Here is a 12,934-nt window from a genome sequence, read left to right on the forward strand (position 1 = left end):
CTTAAGCACTACTGCGATCTTCTCCATTAGAAGCCACTCATTGGTACTCAACTCCAAATGACTGAGTTTCTTTTCCATGATTACTGCTGCTACAGGAGCCTGTTGTTCAGCTGCTCTACACACCATGTCGTAGGTGCTGTTCCACCGAGTAGCGCAGTCGTTGATTAGCTTATTCGGGGCAATCCCAAGTACCGCTTGCTTAGCCTCCAGGAGGTACATGTCTGCCGGACTCTTGTTGAAATGACCTGCTGTGGCCTTCAGTCTTGCGATCGGAATTTCAATAGCCCGCACTCCTAGTCCATTTCTCACAGCCAGGTTGATTGTGTGAGCCATGCATGGGATATTGGTGGTATGGAGGTGCCTCTCCACAGCGTTAACATAATTAGCTGCGTTGTCTGTGGTGACGGAGAGAATAGACTCACGTGTCACGTTGTAGCCTTCCAGTATATCAGAAATGTACCCGGCAACATTCTCAGCCGTGTGGTTCTTCTTTGCTTCCACAGTTTTGAGAATGAAATCTCTCATTTCCCATTTCTCATCTAGAAAATGTGCCGTGACTGTGATGTATGATTCCGTGGCCAATGACGTCCACCCATCCGTGGTCAGGGCAATCCTTTCTCCATTAATCTTTTTTTTTAGGTCCTTTTGTGTGACATCATACAGCTTTACAACCCTGTCTGTGATGGTAGTATTGCAGGGAATCGTGTATCTTGGGTCAATCTCCTTGACGAATGCTTTGAATCCCACCCCCTGTGCGAGGTTGATCGGCCTCATGTCTTTGCAGATGAATTGGGTCAATCTCTGCGTAATCGCTTGCTGGCGTGGGGCTGGTAAACCCCGTGGCTCGGGGAGCATGAACGCGGTCATCCTAGCCTGCTTTATCCTGGGTTCGTCCATCTCCGCCAACGCTGCAAATTCAACGGGGTGTATTGTGGCAGCATGATTCCTCAGGTTGCTTGTTGTTGTGTGGTATTTCATTTGGACCCGGCATAGTCTGCAGATGGCGTGATCTCTTGTCGTAACTTTTCCGTTTTTGGATGGAAAACCAAAAATCCTCCACACATCACTCCTAAAATGTTCAGGTGTGGTTATCTCTGGTTCAGCCTGAGACGATTCCTCCCCGTCGCTTTGAGCCTCTGCCATGTTTGTGTTTACGATCCGCGCTTGCTAAAGTTGCTTGTTGTCTCGCTCAGGTACTACTGTTGATATCACGTGACCGGACGTGCACCTTTTCACATGCAGTGGAAGCGGCCGGGGAGATTTCACAGCGGTAGATTCGTTACTCAATACATTTAGTGAGCGGGTAAAATAATATAAAACAAAATAAAAATATGAAATAGAATTAATAAATTATAAAAGCTCCATTCGAATGGCAATTTTACAATTTTAGCTTTCGAATATATATATATTTTTTAATATTCGAATTTCTTTCATATTGTGAAATTCATTCTGACAGCCCTAGTGGACAGTGACATGACACGCAGGGAATCCCGTGTGACGTCACGGAGAAAGCTCTCCGAATTGAGAAGGGCAGTCAGCGCACCGTACTGTCGTATTGCTGACGGGCGTCAGCTCACGCGACGGTGGTGGTTCTGTCATAGACAGTACGAGCTGAGTGCCAACTCACGTGTGCGCCGCGGCTGTCTCGCTGACACAGCGGGGCATACATTAATTCCACAACAAACAAAGTCTGGTCTCCTGTGCTGTGGAACCCAGGGAATCCCGTGGGTGTCATCCCCGTGACATCACGGTGATATATCGTAGGGTAATTGTTGCCTGGAAAGTGGACTCATAAATCCCCGTTCTAAGCATGGGCCAAACAGTGGAAATCTGCATACGTATATACACTATAATGCAAACGTTTGGAGCAGAGTGTTGTCTCCAACTCAAACACTCTGTGCCTCCAACGCAGCTGGGGAGTTCAGGTGCGACCTCCTCCAGAGAAAGAGAGAGAGAGAGAGACTATAGAAGCTCTGCTGGCTGTTGTTTATTTATTTGGTTATTCGGAAAGATCCCCATTAGCTGATGCCATGGCAGTCAGCTAGTCTTTTGGGATCCACACGAAACATGTTACAAATTGCAACAAAACAAAACAAAAACAAAACAACAACACATGAATATCAATATGTGACTGAGAGACAGCAGTGTAAATTGTGACCCTCACTTCTCAAGCACATTACTATACTCCCCGTTTTTGAGCATGTCCAAACAGTTGAACGTGTATTTATTTAATATAATATATTAAAATAATAGTGTATATAGGTATTAAATGAAATGGAAACAGCAGGGGTTTCTCTTGGGCTGCGTGGGGCACATATGCCCACAGAGGTTGGCCATGACCAGTGGGTGACCTGTGGGGCCCCGGTCATGCCATAGCAGCTCACGAAGACCCCGCCTCCTGTATGAATTTCTTCATCTTGCCAGTTGAGGCTAGGAGGCTATGGGTGCCTGTTGTTTGAGGCAAAAAGTTAGCTGTTTACACTTCAGCCCAACAGACTAAACGTCCCAGGGGGGCAGAGCTGGATGTGCCAAGCTCAGGCTATGGCTCCACCTCTTTTCCTGCCCGGCCTGGTGTAGACAGGTCTGTACAGATGGATTTTTGGAAGTTTACTGTGAGGACTACTTACGAGTATTGGACCCTATCCATCCACTGCACTTTGCAGTTCAGAGAGCTGACGCTGAGTCGTCCCTCTCAGGGTTCGATCGTGGCTCGTTTGTAGTTAAAACTACCAAATCCCTTGGGATCAGAGCAGACAGTCTATTCAAACACCACACGAGTGTATGGCTGCCGTGGCAGCCATCTTCCGCGTTCAGGTTTAGTAGCGCACTATACGGCGTCTGGCTGACTGTGTCAGTTGACGCGACCGTGGTGTAGTTCCGTCTGTGGAACTTGGTTCAGTGACACAGACAGGACGTACTGAGTCTGCCAGGAGCAAGCCCTGAAATCACAGCCCTTTGCACACTACTGTATATACGGCGTATCGCTGACGGTGTCAGCTCACGCGTCCGTGATGTAGTTTTGCCAATTTCGGTAACACAGCGGAGTGTGCCGCGGCTGTCGGGCGGAGTACACTGTACGGTGTATCACGGCAAGGCCGTTCACACACCTATAGGTGTAAACTTGCATGGTATAATCCGGTTACCGGTTCGAAACCACAAAGTAAGCTCCTTCTCATCCCGAGAATGCACTATGGCTATCTAGGCGCAGCTAGTCAACACAGGCCTATTTTGTCACTACTTCAGCACCGGCTTATATGACCATAAGGGCCCGGACCTTATTGAGGAGCTGCAGCTACTGGCTTCCAGGCTCCCCAGGCAGCAGCAGCGGGCAATGCTATTGATGCCCTTTGGTGAGGTCCCATCTGTGGCGGCCCCAACCCAAGCTGCGATAGGAGGACCAAGCTCCCCCAATGACGCTGCCTATTGAGCCGTCGGCCATGTTTGGCCAAAAGGCCAGTGCTTTGCTACAGCATCCTAAGGAGGCTGTGGAGGTGCACAGGATGTGCACCTCCACAAGCAGCCGTGAGCAGCTTGCCTCGGTTGCCCCTCAGGCTGTGCAACCCCAGTCAGGTTTGGCAGTTCCAGGGACCTACGTGTCCGGCTACAGGCCAACCGGTGGGGTATGGCTAAAATGTGCTCGGCGGGCTAAGCCCATCCCTCAGTCCTGACAGTTAAGGCCCCAGACCCCACCCGCTGTCTCTCGGGACAGCGGCTGTCCTGGAAGACAATTCAGGTGGACCCATTGGTGGGTCCCACTATGTCTTCGGGGGGTGGTGTGCTGCCTACAGCACTCCTGGCAAGGAAGGGCTGAGGGTCGGACAGGCCATCCTCCAAGGCGACTGGCTTGCCATGCTCGACCGGGGATGTTTATTCTCAGATCCCGGGTCTGACACACTGACGCACTGACCGGCTTGTCTTAGACAACAGAACCTTCGAGTCCCGTATCCTCCCATTCGGCAGTCCTTGGCGGGAGGGCCTTTGCATCCTAAATTGGATAACTGAATGGCGTGTGCTCGCTCAGAGGTGCAGTGCCACAACAATGTGGCCAGGCACCTGCAGCACTTTGGGCACCTAGGCCGGCACCTCGACAAGAGGCCTTGCAGGCGTCAACTCTCACAGTCCGCAGCGCTCCTCGGCATGTGTTAGAGGGCAAAGCAGGGACTCGGTCCCTTGCTCTAGTGAGTCGGGCCACCCTCAGGCTGTGCCTCCGCCCCTTAGGGCCGAGGGCAGTCACGGTGCACTTTGTGTCTCCGGCTCTTCTGAACATGCGGCCAGTGCATTATCTGTCATTCACTACGCGGGCGTATCGTTGACAGCGTCAGTTTAAACGTTCCACGTTGTTCCAGCGAATAATTCCGTCTGTTCACACAGCAGAATGTGACTGTCAGGGGTGAGCAGAACCACCATAAGGTTGTATTACGGCATGGCCGTTTAAACACCTGGGTGTAATTATGTGTGTTGGAGACCGGTTACCGAAGCCACGGAGTGAGCTCCCTCCTCATCCAGAGGTATTCGTGTGGCTAGGCCAGGGATCTGGAAACAGGGCGGGCCACCGTCCCACACAAGGGCGACACAATAGTCACCCAGTCGGTCCTCATACCATTCATCCCTTACACAATAGGCCAGCAGTCCCTCCTCGGGGGGTGGTACTATCTGCCTTACGGCATGAGCCAATTAAGCCCGTGGAGACTTGGGCTGCAATGGCTTCTCACAGGACAGCATTCTTGCTGTTAGCGGCCACAAGAATGTCCCTGTCAGTGAGGGGTGCTGCCGCTTCCTACATGGCAATGCTTAGGTGTTGTCGGCACCAATCCCTGCATTTTGCCATACGGCCTGATCGGAGTGTGAGCCATTCAGTCGATTGATTTTCACCCTTCCCACCCTCCTAAGCAGGGTGGTGAAGCAGGGGGGCCTTCCTCAGTGTTCTTCTCAGGGCCTTAAATGGGCCTAACTGTCTTAGGCAGATAGTCTCTAAGACTGGACTTCACTAATCGGCTTGTGAAACAATCCAGCAGGCATATAGGTGGGCAGGCAGGCCAGCCCCAACATGTGCAACATGTGCACATTCCACACAGGGCCTCGCTGCCGCATGGGCTTCGAGGTGCCCTCCAATCGGAGATCTGTGGGACAGCCTCTTGATCGACGCTGTCAGCATTTATCAGGTTCTACCATATGTGGTATCAGTGTGGCAGCCAGCACCCTTCTCACTGTGCGTGTGCTTAGCTCCGCAGCATAAACACGATGGGAACTATGCACAAAAACGAAGGCCATCCACTTTTTACTTGTAAAACTGTGATGTGACAATAAGGATCATTCTGGTTCTGAGAACAGGGCTTCAACAGTCAGCCGACCGAGTGTTCGGCAGGCTGACTTGAGCGGGAGCGCAGGCCCTGCAGACTGCAGTAACCTTGTTACAAAGAAAAGAAGAGCATTTCCTGAAGGGTGCCCTGAGGCTCAGAGGAGCTCAGGTTAGGGACCCAATCAGGCCCATCTGGGGTTAGCCCTGGAGGCTCTACAACCTTTAGTCAGTGAGCCTGACATGCTCAAGACGGCAGTCTTGTCGGCGTGCTCTGTCAATCCATATTGAGCTTTGCAGGCCCATGCCGGATGATGGTATAGTCTTATGCCCCAAACAGGCCTTTCTCCCCAATGTTTTCAAAAGGGCACGTCTCAATCAGGTGGTTGAGCTCTGCCCTACCGTCGTCATACAGACAGTCGACGTACAGAGATGGAGTCGGTCCCCACTCTGCCCTATTGGAGCACTAGAGTTGGACGTTATGGCCACACAAGGCCCACAGAATAACGGACCAGCTCTTTGAGTGCTTCAAGTGAGAGTGCATGGATCACAGAGTACCAGTGCCGCCTGGAGGGCAGGCACACTCCACCTGGGGACGCTGCGGAAAGGTGCGTCTCTGACAGATCTGCACAGCGGCGACATAGTCTACTCCAGTGTTTCCCAACCTGTGTGCCGCGGCACTTTACTGTGCCGTTTGATGTGTCCAGGTGTGCCGCCTGATTTCACCGAAAATAACACTAACCCTAAACCCTCCCCCGAAAGCAATATTATAGCTACTGGCCGGGCTGCAGGCTTCCTATTGTTGCGCCGTTGTTGTTATCGCACGTCTAATGGTTAGACGTGTGACGGAACAATATACTCTAACGACCCTCAGCCATTGAAATGTTAATGCTAAAGAGATGCATCCAGAAGACGCTACATTTCGCGCATATGCACGTAGACAGCAGACACATACAGTCCTACATGTCCCGACCCAAACACTGAGGAGGTAAAGTAAACGTGACATTGTTGTGATTAAACATAATGTGCCACGAAAAATAGCTGTCCAACTGTCCAAGTGTCCATACATGATCGCCTCGGGCCAACACAATATATATATCCCTCCCTCCACAGAAGCGCAGTGATGCCTGATTTATTCTTCGTCGAACACGTGTTCCATGCTGAAAATGGCTGATTTACAAGCTCACAACGCGTTGCGTCCGCAACGCGTTGTGAGCTTGTCGATCAGCTATTTTCAGCACGTGGAAATATGCAGGCTGTGAGAACTGAGACCCTTCACAATAAAAGCATGCAGCTTTCACAAGTTGGCCCATAATAAAGACAAGGAAAAGGATTAAGAATTAGGTGGCATTTCACATTGCATATGAGTAATTTTTTTTAAAGGAATTAATTTTTAATTATTAAATCCCCCAAAGTTGTTTTATTCAATAAAGTCTGTTCTGTATGGCTATGGGCTGTGGTAATAATAATAATAATAGTCCGGGAGCCGACTGCTGATTTTTGGCTAAACGTGGTTTCGTCAGATAAAGTTTTTTTCTCAACTGATTCTTGTAGTTTGGGGTCCCCTCTTAATAATTCAAGAGGGTGCCCAGTGATATCCCTTGGGCATTTTTTGTTATTAACCCCTTAATGCCCGAAACAGTAAAAATCAACCCAAAATAGAGTTTTATGGTATGTCATGCAAAATGCTTGATCTAAATGTATCAAATTTGCTTTCTACAGTGTTTATACATGACAGTGGATGTGTACAGTGCATCAGATTTAATATTGATGTATTTTTAGATATTAACCCCTTCATATCCAAAACACCAAAATACCATAAAATTTGATTTAGGGCATTCTTTTGCTCAGCAATGAAATCAAATCAGATCTGCTTCCTTCAAAGTATATGAGTGAAACTGGTCATGTACTAAATGTTTCCTTTCAGATTAATGCATATTAACCCTTTATTAAGCATTTCATCTTGAGCATCCTGCATGGAAACATCAAAACATTCAAATCAAAACCATCCAATTTACTTTTTCATGTGTATTGATACATGACAAAATACAAATATTGCACGAGATGAATAAACAGTCGGATTACAAAAATATATATTTTTAATAGTATCAATTCATAACTGTAACCTACATAATAGAAACACAATTCGTCCATGTTACCTTTCCCTGCTATTTCGACTGACAAGCTAGTAGGGAATCTCTGGGTTACTTTAGTAACCTCAGTTTATTAATCGAATGGAGCGATGAGGATCGCCGATGGGGAGCGCCATCTAGTGGCGTGAACACATAAGTACATCCATAACCTCACGATCAAATTGATTTGATTTGTCGTGCCTTTTTTACGTGACATTGCGTGGTCTTTGATCCGCCCCCAGGTGATAAATATCACCTCCATGCTCTGTCACGTCATTCCTAGACAACCAGCTTCTTCTGCCGTTGTTAAAGGGTCACTTCACCTCTGGAAGAAAATCCAGTCACTCAATGTTAATGGTATTTGCAATAGATAACAGTAGCACAATTTGAAATTTGCACCCTTTGACCAGAAAAATAATGAAGTCTGTGTATTTGACTAGGGGTTGACTGGATTGCTGAATTCCTACAATGCCCATAATGCTTTGCTGCGCTGTTCCTCAGGGGGAGGCTTCGTGTAGGTGTGACTTTATGATCTTTATCCTCCCATTTTCTACAAACAACAAATACACATGGAAGTGACCCAGTGTTGCCATGTCTGCTTATTATAAGCAACTTTGGGCTTATTTTTGTTGCTTGTAAATATTGGTGGTTCACAATCACTGGTTGGTTTCTTTTTTTTGACTTGTTTCTAAAATGTAGTTGATATTTGGGCTTTCATCCAAATGTTGTTCACACCAGTGGTTCTCCATGAACATGCCAAGGACCCCCAAATTAATTTGTATTTTTCCACGTAATTTGTGCCATGGAGCCCTGTATTAGATGTGTTGTTAAAATGTTTCAAAGATATTCCACATTTGCACTTTATCCACTCAAGATTATTTTTTTAAATAGCCGGCTTATGTGCCTAATAGGCACATAATATAAATAACCAAAAATATATGTGCATATTGTTTTGAGGCTTGTTTGCACTTTGCATGGACATGGTTGCTTATTTCTCTCACAAAGTCAAAGAACTGGCAACCTTCACTGCGGGTGCATTTTTGCAAGAATAATAACAAACCACTTTTTGCTAGCCTTTTTCGAGTGGATGACTAAACAACACGACATGAAGCCATGTGTTCTTTCTTGTACAACGTGAAGTCTGCTTCTCCTTTTTCTTGAACCAGTAAACGGTTGGACATTAGATTTGTTTTGGAAGAAAGTATTCACTCTTCAGGAATTAGACAGAGCCGCTGCAGCCGCATCGATGCTGTCTGCGTTACGGTTGAAAATGGTCATGTAGCTTTTTATAGCAAAGCAAACTAAATATATATAAATTAGCATAGTATCACTAAACAAACGTGTTTTTCCTCAATTGTTTCGTCATTCCCACACCATGAAGAAAGTCTGTGATTGATATTGAAGGGAGATATAATGCATTTTATAATAAAACAAAACGTAGCCTACGTTTCATATTCATGTGTGACTCTCAATAATTTTTAATTAGTGGATATTGTTACATTATGTTTTACTGTAGTTCAACTGTATGGTAAGCAATCCCCAGCAAAATGATTACATGAAGAGAATGTACAACACGTTATGCAATATGCCATTTCTGCCAAATGAAATCGTTCAAATGAACACTAGATGGAATTTGGGGTGCAACCTTTTTTCATTCTTTACATATAGTCAATGAGCAGCAAGCAGGTGTACATCATGTAAACGTTTTATTAGATAACTTCATTATAGCTGTTTTCCAAGTTTTGAAATGATGACATGAAGGCTTGGAAAAGGGAATGTTCTTATTTATAAGGTGAACACAACTCTTCCCTCCGATGCAGCAGTTCCTCTCACGTTTGGCTGAAAACGACATCCGTATTGTCTGTCCTCCAGTCCTGACTCCTGTAAATGAAAACAATATGGCCATCATCATCTATCCGACGTGAAGCCTGATTTATACATGTTGCATGCATGACGTTGGTGCACCGAAAATAACAGACCTACAAGCTCACAAAGTGTCGAATCCGCGATGCGCTGTGAGCTTGTAGACCTTCTATTTTCGTGACCCAACGTAACGATAGGATAGAACATGGCTGCGTCTATGAACTGGAATCTTGAAACAAGTCTACGTACTACGACACTCTGAACAGTCTGAACTATACACATACATAGCCTAGCTACTACCCTAACTTTATAAAACTCTCACATTAAAGCAATCGATTGCTAGATTATGCAAGTTTACATCATGTTTACACTTTGCAGAAATACCTAGCCATGGTTTACATGACGCTCTTATGACAATCATGTTTCAGGGCTACAGAAATACTTACTTGATCAAGTAAAAAATATCCAGGGCCAGGCTGCCCTGCATGCTCGTTTCATCTGCGCTGGGGTTGATCTTCTGTGTATTCCGGTTCAAATAAATATTGTCCATGGAGTGCTATCAGTATCACTCTGCACTGCAGACGCCATGATAATACACAAACAAACAATCTGAGGAATGCATCGGTGGGGGTGGCCTGGGGTTGTAGGTGGAACGGAGTAGAGACTAGGGACACCCCTCTGGGCTGTCTTCAGGTGTAGGTGTAGCCGTGTGTAGGTGACGCGCATACTCTAAGGTGACGCGAGGTTAGACTGTTGTAGTCCGGAGGGGAGGGGCCATGAGCATTCTGACGTAGATAAAATGAATTCCTGACCAGGATATCTGAAAACAGGGATTGCGCACACAAAAACCCAGGAAAAGTGTTTCTAGTGTCCTAAACATCATTAAAATAAGATCAGGTTGTGTCAGGGGTGAAGTGACCCTTTAAGCAAGAAGGGTAGTAAGGCCGATCCTCATCGCTCCATTCGATTAATAAACTGAGGTTACTAAAGTAACCCAGAGTTTATTTAATCTCATTCCGCTTAGAGGATCGCCAATGGGGAATCATACACCCCCAGTATGACTACCACTAGTTGCCAGGAAAAGCATGAGGGGGCCATCGGGCCCCCAGTATTTGGTGGTTTTGGGACGGCCAACCCAAACCACCCTTTACCTGGGAGCGACGTCCAAAACGGCATGAGCCATTTCAGACGGCACCACATCCAGGTTATAGTACGCGGCAAACGTCGATGGAGACGACCAACTTGCCGCCGTACAGACATCCTGAATAGGGACACCTTTTGCAAGCGCCCAGGATACCGACATGCCCCTGGAGGAATGGGCCCTCAGGCCCTCCAGGGGCTCCATGTATAAGCCAGCTGTATAAGCCAACCGTATGGCTTCCACAAGCCACTGTGAAAGCCTTACTTTGGTTATGGGTTTTCCCTTGGTCTGGGAATCCCACGCCACAAACAGCTGATCATTCTTCCTGAAGGGGGCAGTCCTGTCCACATAGAGCTTCAAGGCCCTAACCGGGCACAGACAATTCAACCTCCTGTCCTCCACTGAAGAGAACGGAGGTGGGTGGAAAGCCGCCAGACCGGGGCCCCTCCGGAAGGGAAGGTTTTGGGCATGAAAGAGAGGTTTGGCCTGAGTGACAGCCTGGAACCATTGCCACTAAACCTCATGCAGCTCGGGTTCACTGAGAGGGCATGAATATCACTGGATCGTTTTGCCGTCGTCAAAGCGACCAGCAGAACGGTTTTCAAAGTGAGGACCTTCAAGCTCACCGTGTCCAGTATCAGGTCCCAGGACGGAACCAGTGACCTGGTTATCGGTCTGGCACGTGCGACGCCCCTCATGAACTGACGGATCAGCAAGTGTTCACTCACTGGTCTGTTATTCATACCTACGTGGTAGGCCGAAATGGCCGCCAGGTTGACTTTAACCGAAGATTTTCCAAGATCCCTATCAAGAAATTCTTGTATAAAAGTCAAAATGTCCATCACTGACACCTGAAAAGGGATAACCCTGACAGGTCTCGATGAACACCAACGTTCAAACACCTTCCAGGCTGTGTTGTAACGCTGTCTAGTCGAAAGAGCTCTAGCACCCAGGATAGTCGAAATGACAGTCGCCGGTAAGCCTCCAGCTTCTAGGTTCGACCCTTCACCGGCCAGACCCACAGATCCAGGTCCTGTGGCCGGTGGTGGAATATTTCGTGCCCTGCCTGGGACAGCAGGTCCCTCCACAGAGGGAGCTGCCAAGGTTGGTCGTATAGGAGGGGGAATATCCCTTGTCTCCAAGACCCCCAGGCCGGTGCCACCAAGAGCACCTTCGAGCCCTGAGCTCTCACTCTGGCCAGAACGAGAGGAATCAGGTCTAAGGGAAGGAATGCATACAGTAGACCCCGGGGCCAGCGATGGGCCATCGCGTCTATCCCCAGGGCCGACGAGCCCCTCAGTGAGAAGAAGAGCTGGCACTTCTTGTTCTCCTCTGAGGCGAACAGGTCCACCACAGGCGGCCCGAACTTCTCCCATATTTTTCCTGCCACGCCCTGGTGTACCAGTCGTGGTAGCGGAGAGGGCCCCTGGATAGCAGGTCCGCGCCTGTGTTCAGGAGCCCTGTGACATGACAAGCTGTAAGGGACAGAAAGCGTGTGTCGCACCAGATCAACAGTCTGTGTGCTAGCGTGTGTAGTCGCAGGGACCTCAGGACCTGTTGATATAGCACATCGTTGTGGTGTTGTCGGTACGAACCAGGACGTGATACCCCCGTTTGAGCGGTTCGAACTGTTGCAGAGCCAGAAAAAACGCTAGGAGCTCCAGGTAGTTAATGTGGGCGGATCTCAAAGATCCCTCCCACGCTCCTCTGGTCGTCCTGCCTTCGTGGGTGGCTCCCCAACCAGTCAGGCTGGCATCTGTGGTGACGACCTTCCTGACCACTGGTAGCCCCAAAGGGACGCCCTCCGTCAGGACCTGTCTGTTTGACCACCACTTCAACGCAAGGGTGCAGGTCCCAGAGACCGTAACTCGTCGTGAGAGGGCCCTGGTGGGCACCTGCAGAGAGCCTATCCATCGCTGGAAAGGTCTCATATGCAGTCTGCCTAACCTGACTAGGGATATGGCCGACGCCATGAGTCCAGACATCCGTAGGCACGTTCTGAACAGGAGCTTGCAGCCCTGTTTGAACAGAGCTATACACTGTAGGAAAGCGTTGACCCTTGCCGGACTCAAACGAGCCGTGTAGGAGACCGAATCCAGTGCTATGCCTATGAACTCTATCGACTATGAGGGCACCATCACGCTTTTCTCGTGATTTATGGTGAAACCAAGGGAGGACATGTGGGACACGATCCATTTCGTGTTCCCTAGTGCCTCCTGGGCTGAGTCTGCGGACAAAAGCCAGTCGTCGATATAGCTCGCCACACGGAGACCGCGTCGCCGCAGGGGAGCGAGCGCCGTCTCGGTGCACTTCACGAACACCCTGGGACTCAGGGACATCCCGAAATGGAGAACCGTATACTCGTACACCCTCCCCCTGAACCCGAACCTCAGGAACTTCCTGTGTGGCGGGTAGATCGGGATGTGGAAATAGGCGTCCTTTAAATCTATTGACGTGAACCAGTCGTTTCGGCGTAGAGAACGCACCAGGGACTTGGCCGCG

The sequence above is a fragment of the Electrona antarctica genome (assembly GCF_951216825.1).
Source record: "Electrona antarctica genome assembly, contig: scaffold_187, whole genome shotgun sequence".
NCBI classification, from domain to species: Eukaryota; Metazoa; Chordata; class Actinopteri; order Myctophiformes; family Myctophidae; genus Electrona; species Electrona antarctica.